The sequence below is a fragment of the Equus quagga genome, chromosome 14 (assembly GCF_021613505.1).
Source record: "Equus quagga isolate Etosha38 chromosome 14, UCLA_HA_Equagga_1.0, whole genome shotgun sequence".
Lineage (NCBI taxonomy): Eukaryota > Metazoa > Chordata > Mammalia > Perissodactyla > Equidae > Equus > Equus quagga.
The window spans coordinates 72,178,558-72,186,552 of NC_060280.1; the positions used below are offsets into that span (position 1 = coordinate 72,178,558).

The 7,995-nt window shown below is 35.3% G+C and overlaps 1 pseudogene; it reads left to right on the top strand.

Moving 5' to 3' along the window:
- The first annotated feature begins 400 nt into the window (after positions 1 to 400).
- Positions 401 to 1,331, top strand: LOC124225601 (olfactory receptor 8G5-like; annotated as a pseudogene).
- Positions 1,332 to 7,995: the final 6,664 nt, after the last annotated feature.

The window sequence follows — 7,995 nt, forward strand, 5'->3', positions numbered from 1 at the left end:
TTGGACAGAGTTTGCTCTCCGCAAGTTGTCACTCAGCCAGTTTTCCTCACTGACATTGGCTCCTCTAAATATTTAAATTTCTGAGTCTCGACTTAGAAATATTGCCTTGATGACGATCGAAATATTCAAAATAAGAAATAGACACAGAAATTTTTCAATTATTCGAATTATTTTTATATGAAATACATTTATTATATTTGAAAATGAGGCTTAATAAATATTATATGCAGATAAATTTTACTTACATAAATTGACTCAGAGTTAAATGATCACATAAACCAAGAGAATGGCAAACTATGAGTGATCTGTATGGGGTACCTGCCACTAAACAGAGAAGAATGATGAAGTCCCTCCAACAACCATGTTTTCCTTTCTCCCCTTCAGAAACTCCTAGAGGAAAATGGCAGCAGAAAATCATTCCACAGTGACTGAGTTCATCCTCGCTGGGTGAACACAACAGGCAGAACTCCAGCCACTCCTTTTCTTCCTCTTCCTAGGAATCTATGTAGTCACAGTGGTGGGGAACGAGGGCATGATCACTCTGATAGAACTCAATTTTCACTTGCACACTCTCATGTACTGTTTCCTCAGCAGCTTGTCCTTCATTGATCTCTGCCATTCCTCTGTCATCACCCCCCCAAATGCTGATGAACTTTGTGACAGAGAAGAACATCATCTCCTACCCTGAATGCATGACTCAGCTCTATTTCTTCCCCGTTTTTGCTGTCTCAGACTGTTACATGGCAGCTGCAATGGCATATGATCAATATGTTGCCATCCATAGCGCCTTGATTTACAATGCCATCATGTCCCCTTAGGCCTGTTTCTCCCTGATTTGGGGAGTGTATATTATAGGCGTGGTTTGTACATTTTCTCATACAGCCTGTACGTTGGGTTTATTTCTGTAAATTTGTTGTGATCAACCAGTATTTCTGTGATCTTCTTCCCCTCTTAAAGCTCTCCTGCTCTGGTACTTATGTCAACCAATTACTGATTCTAATATTTAACGTAGTTAATATCTTTGCCCCTAGCCTGACCATTCTTAGCTCTTACATCTTCATTGCCAGCATCCTCTGCATTCAGTCCACTTAGGACAGTCCAAAGCCTTCAGCACCTCCAGCTCCCACATCTCGACATTTGCTGTTTTCTTTGGATCTGCTGCATTCACGTACCTGCAGCCATCATCTGTCAGATCCACAGACCAAGGGAAAGTATACTCCGTGTTTTATACTATTCTTGTGCCTCTACTAAATTCTATGATCTACAGCCTAAGGAATAAAGATGTTTATGCTGCCCTGAAGAAAATACTAGAGAGAAGAATATTCTTTTAATTATAAATAATATGAGGGTGATTTATTAGTCTAAGTCATTGGTAATTATATTGTATAAATCGATTGTTTAATTTTAACTCATCTGTCAACATTTATTCCCACTTAATGGGATTGTATTGACGTTAATGCCTATTCCCATGGCCTTTTGATGTCATTTCTCTGGATTTTTCTTTCATAAGTGTCATTGAGATGCAAATTAAAGGAAATACTAAAGATACATAGACCCACTAATGCCATCACCATTACCACTTACCCTTTTTTCCCATACGATTGATAAAAACCCTCAATCAATAAAAATATCTTCTCCCAGTGGTCAGCAATCACCTTTGTTCTATGCAGTCAAAAACAACAAACATCATAGTGATATGATGACTGTAATCTTTAGTTTTTGCACATATCTAGTCTGGAAAGATGTCTTCACCCTCTTTTTTATTTTTCCTCCCCAAAGCCCCAGTGCTTTGTTGCATATTCTAGTTGTTAGTCCTTCTAGTTATTTTATGTGAGCTATTGCGACAGCATGGCTACCGACAGAGAGGTGGTGGTGTTCTGCACCTGGGAACCGAACCTTGGCCACGGAAGCAGAGCTTGCCAAACTTTAACCACTAGGACATCAGGGCTGGCTCTCACCTTCTTTTTCTGAGTTATTTCCTCTATTTCTTACTTAATAAACTTAATCAGAACTTTAATATCTGTGTTACAGACCCACGTATGTGTTGTTATTGTGCTCAAGACAATATACCCCTGCTTTGAGATCTGTAATTCCAGTTTGTAGCAGTCTGTTTATTGTCCAAAGCCACATAGGACTGTTAATCTCCAACAAGGTAGACCCTTACACATATGATTCACTGCCATATCTCCATATTGCCTGCTACCTAGCAGGTCCTTGATAATTTCTTTGTTATTTATTTTTCCCCTATAAAATATTTATATGAAAACCAGTATGTCTCCAACACAGTCTTCACCCATTAACCTCTTCAAGTGTTATATATGGCTTTTTTGGTTTTAGTTCAAATCAATTAAGCATAAGTTTGGAAAATTCTTTAAGGATCTTTAAGGTAACTTCTTGTTTTTTCTATACAAGGATTAAGAGATAATAGTCCCAAGTTCCTTCTGTGGAAAGTCCCAATGCAGGTGTGGCAACTTGTGAATACTTGATTTCTTAAGTCATTAAATCCTATCAACAACCTAAAAGTCTCTGAAGCAAGTTCAATTTATTCTTGAATTCAAGTTGGCAACATTGGAGACTCAAAGATTTTCAGTAGATTTGAAATCTAAAACGTCAATGTAGCAAATCATGTAGCAGAGTGATGTCTAGGGTCCAAACAACCCCATCCAGGCCACCATATTTAGATTAGAAGATAACTTCACCTATGCTCACAGAGAGGACATTCTTTGCTATTTAGACTAAAGAAGAGAGAGCATTAAATACATAAATATAAAGCCTTGGTTGCCACTTCCAACAGATATATTCTGTTCATTCTTTGTTGTTGTTTTTCTTAATTTTACGTTTTTGATCTTTTGGAGGAAGTGGTTAAGTTTCTCTGCTTGACTTCCAGTTTATGCACTCTGCTTTATCTATATGTCTATTCATATTACTATCATGTACCACTTAACAATTGGAGATACATCCTAATTGCTACATCACTAGGCAATCTCATCATTGTGCAAACATCATGGAGTGTACTTACACAAACCTACATGGAATAGCTTACTACACCTAGGTATATAGTACTAATCTTATAGGACCAGCATTGTATATGCAGTCCATCATTGACCAAAAGATCATTATGCAGTATATAATTGTATTCCAGTTATCCAACTTGTTGTTCATACAAATTTTTATCTGGAGAGAAGATAGGAGAATAAGTCACAATACTCAAGGGCTTTCCCCTGGGAACTCTAATCCTGTAGTGCTAGAAAATCAGAAAAATTATCATAAAATAAATCTCATTGATGTGAAGTAAGCCTGGTCAAGATCTCCATCAATCACAGATCCTGTCATTCTGAGCCAACCAAAATCCTAATCTCCATGTAGTTCTTTCTCCTGAGGTTGAGTTAAATGATTTTTCTAAGCGAAACCAAACTATAGGCTCATTTGGTGTTACCAGTGTACTTTGGATTAAACAATGTAAAATATGCCAAAATCCAACTTAGAAAAATATACCATTAGAGGATATAAAGACCTAAATGTCATTTCCTCAGAGAATTCATCTTTGAAACACCAACTAAGTTACTTTCTACATCATCTCTCTCCTCTAGTTTTCAGATACTGCTTTCTTATCTTTTTAGCATTCACTTATTATGGTAATTGTATGAACTGAATGTTTATTCTTTTAATCTTCCTTTGCTGAATTGACTTAAGCTCTAATAGGGCATAGAGTAGGCACTCAAGAAATATTGATTGATAATTGTACCAGACACCTCTGGTAAACCCCTCACATCCTCTGACGGACCCTCATTTCAGCTTCATATACATTTGTTCATTCTGTGCAAGTTCAGTCTCAGCTTTCATTGATGGCATTTCATTTAAGTGTGCACCGTGGTTTTCTTTTTATATTTTTAAGTTACTTTTACTTTTAGAAAAGTGTTAAATTTATCAAACATGATGAAGGTAGTAGAATACCCATGTAACTAGTTGCTTCTATTATTAAAATCTTACATTAGTATGCTACAATAGTTACAATTAATGAACCATTATTGATACATTATTATTAACTACAGCCCATATTTATCCCTTAGTTTTTACCTAAGGCCCCTTTTCTGTTCCATGATCACATCCAAGACATCAAATTGCATTTAGTCATCATGTCTCCTTAGGTTCCTCTTAGATGTGATGGTTTGTCAGATTCTCCTTGCTTTTGATGACCTTGAAAGTTCTGAGGGGTACCAGTTATTCATTTTTGTAGAAGGTCCCTTAATTGGGAATTTTCTCTTAGTTTTTCTTATTATTACACGCTGGCAATGGGTTTTTGCAAGGAACACCACAGAGGGGAAGCGTCATTTCACTGTATCATACCAAGGATAGATACTGTCAAAACTCAACATAACTTATCACTGTTGATATTAACCTTCTTCACCTGATTGTGGTAGTGTATATCTGGTTGCTGTACTGAAAAGTCTCTTTTATTCCCGTCTTTTGTGTACTCTGGAAGGAGGTCACTATGTGAGGCCCACAGTTAAAGAGTGGGAACTCATGTTCCAACTCGTTCAGGGAAAGAATCTTTGAAACTCCAATCCCTACATGAAATATTTGGAGTTCTTCTTTGTGAGATTTTTCTCTTTCCTCATTTATTTATATAGCCAATAATTTATTTATATTATTAGTATAGACTCATGGATATTTACTTTATATTTTGGGTTACAGTTCAATGCTATTTTATTTAATTTTTTGCTCAAATTGTTTTAGTATTGGCCATTTGGAGCTCTTTCAGTTGATTCCTGTGACCCTTTGACAAACTGCATCAACCATCAATTGGTTTTTTTAATGATAACTTTCTGATTTTCTAGCACTACGAAATAACCCAGACTCATCATATATGTGTGTCCTACCAAGTCCCAGAACCAGCTATTACTCCAAGGAGTCCTACTTCCTTTTATTGGAGAATGGCATTAGAAACCAAGATCTGGTACTAAATGTGCTTGCTGCTACCCTGGTGTCATTTTTTCCAGTCCCTCTCAGCTGACAGAGCAAGGAAATGCATATGCGTGTATTAATTTATGTTGATGCTAATATCCATAAATATTTCTGTATGTAACCATCTATATTAAGCTAAACATGTTCCTACTGTCTATAAATCTATTTCCTTAACACATGGATTATTCTAGCCTCTTCTCCTGTAAACTACAACTGAAAAAGTAAGAAATCTGGCTCCCATCTTCTCCCATCCATTTACTTAACTGTTCAATTCCAGTATGCATGTGCAGCAATAGCAGCATTGCCACTCAATACTCACATGGGAATCAACTTGATCAACTATAATACAATCTTTATGTTCAGTTGTTTTTCTTTTAGTTTCCAAAGCTAATTAACTTAATACATTTTCTCCACCTCCATCAGTCAGATTGTTTCATCTATTTGGAATACATTTAGATGGTTTTGTCACATTTTGCATCCATCCTGAGATCCTTGACCTTCTAAGTGGTTTTGGTTTTAAATTTGCATACATTGATGTTTATGCTTTGTGCTGCAAAGTTCATTGGCTTCAGTTAATGCATAATGCCAAGTAGTCACAGTTACAGTATCATACAGAATTGTTTCACTACCCACCACTGCTAGAGCTGACACAGAATTTCAGCAGAGTTATTTCCATTGGGAACAACCCATATCCAGTAGGGACAGGAGCCTGTCTATAAATTTTCCATCTTCTGGTTCCTCAGCTGACTATATTAATCAGGGATCTCCAGAGAAACAGAGCCAATAATATATGTAGACATAGAGAAAGAGATTTATTATGAGGGATTATTTCATGTGATTTAAAGGCTGAGAAGCCCCAAAATTTGTTCTCTACAAGTGGAGATTCAGGAAAGGCAGTAGTGTAGTTCTAGCTCAAGCCTGGAGGCTTGAAATCCAGTGAAGCCAACTGTGTAAGTCCCAGTCTAAGTCTGAAGTTCCAAGAACCAAAAGTTCTGATGTTCAAGGGTATGAGAAAATAGATGTCCTAGTTCAAGCAGAGAGAGTGAATTTGTCCTTCTTTCACTTATTTGTTCTGTTTAGGCTTTCAAACATAGACTGATGCCCACTTAAATTGATGAGGGCAATCTTTACTCAGTTTACCATTCAAATGGTAATATCTTCCAGAAACATCCACACAAACATACCCAGAAATACTGTTTTACTAGCTATCTGGGCATCCCTTAGCCCTATCAAGTTGACACATAAAATTAACAGTCGCAGTGATAATTCTAGCAGGCACAGTATGCATTCCTCAGCAAATGTTCATAAAATTGAACTTCCATTGTCTATAAACAGCCTCTCAATAACATAATATTAAATTGAATTTTTTTCATTCCTGTCTCACTCTCCTGCGTTCTCTGCTCCTGATCTGATTCCTGGATCTTCAGATCGGTACAAATTTCTGCTTTTAAAACAGTTTGTAAATATCTAGCAAAATTGAAGATAAGCACTGTTATACTATAGTAACTCTATTCCATGATATTAAACCTAGGACAAAACAAGTTTCTTAACAGCATTGTTTATAATCACTTCAAAATTCTTCAAGAGTAAAATAAAAAATGATTATAGTTTCATAAGATGAAATATCATATCACAATAAAATTAAGGATCTACATATAGTGAAATGGTTGAATCTCCAAAATATAATTATTAAAGAAAGATTGAGAAAATAGTACGTATCATATGGTTGCATTAACTTAAAAAGTTCAAAACCTTATTTAAAAAACTACAGTTTAATGGCACATATATGTGGTAAAACTATAAAAATCGCAAGGATTTGTTTATTAGTATAAAGGCATGTACAGAAATTATTGTCAAGTATAATGAAATAATTTTACATATGTATGTATAGAGACATATTAAATATATACATATATGTGCTATATATGTACTACATAATTTTTTGTATGTTGACATTACTCTATATTTCAGAATGAAAGGGAAAATTGAAATAGGATAGAAATGACTAGATAAGAAAGAAAATATCAACCCAATAATTTATGTATGAAAATTCTCTGATAAAGGAATAATAAGGCAGAAATATATTGTTAGTTTAGAGAGGCCGACAAGGAACAACAGTATTGGAATGGCACCACTTGAAGGGACGATCAGAGGAAAACTAGAAACCCTCAGATAAAGATGTGGGATGTGCCTTCTATCTGTTCTTGAATCTCTCTCGCTCTCTCTTTTTAATTCATGTTCATAACAAACTAAATATATTTTAGTATTAAATTTACAGGTCAATTATTAAAAATTAATTCAATTAATTTGAATTAATAATTTAATTTGTATGTTATTTAAATTAATTTAAAAATAAACATTTATAAAATGAATAAAATTATCCTATTAATGTGTTGAAAATGGTTCAGTTTTGAAGTTGACTGTTTGAATATCACATACCTAACACATTTTGTTAACTAATATAGTAATATTGGACTAAATAAAATAGCCTCTAGGAAATAGATTTTCATTTCACAGAAAGATAGCTTTGTTTATTTTTTCTTTTTGAGGAAGATTAGCCCTGAGCTAACTACTGCCAGTCCTCCTCTTTTTGCTGAGGACACCTGGCCCTGAGCTAGCATCCGTGCCCATCTTCCTCTACTTTCTTTTTTTTATGTGGGACGCCTACCACAGCATGGCGTGCCAAGCGGTGCCATGTCCGCACCCGGGATCCAAACTGGCGAACCCAGGGCCTCCGAGAAGTGGAATGTGCAAATTTAACCACTGCACCCCTGGGCCAGCACCAAAAGATAGCTTTGTTATATGTTCACCTCTCCTGTACATCGGAAGGTAAATGCATTTATTTACCAAATCCCACAATAGGAATTAAAATAAAACTCAAATACAATATCACTTATCCTTTTTTTAGTTGAAAAAAGTAAAGATACTTCCCCCAATAAAATAACACCCTCGTAATTTAATATATTTATTTGAATATCTCTTAAATATAGTCAATAAAATAAAAGAGAGATTTTTAAAGTCTATTAAATA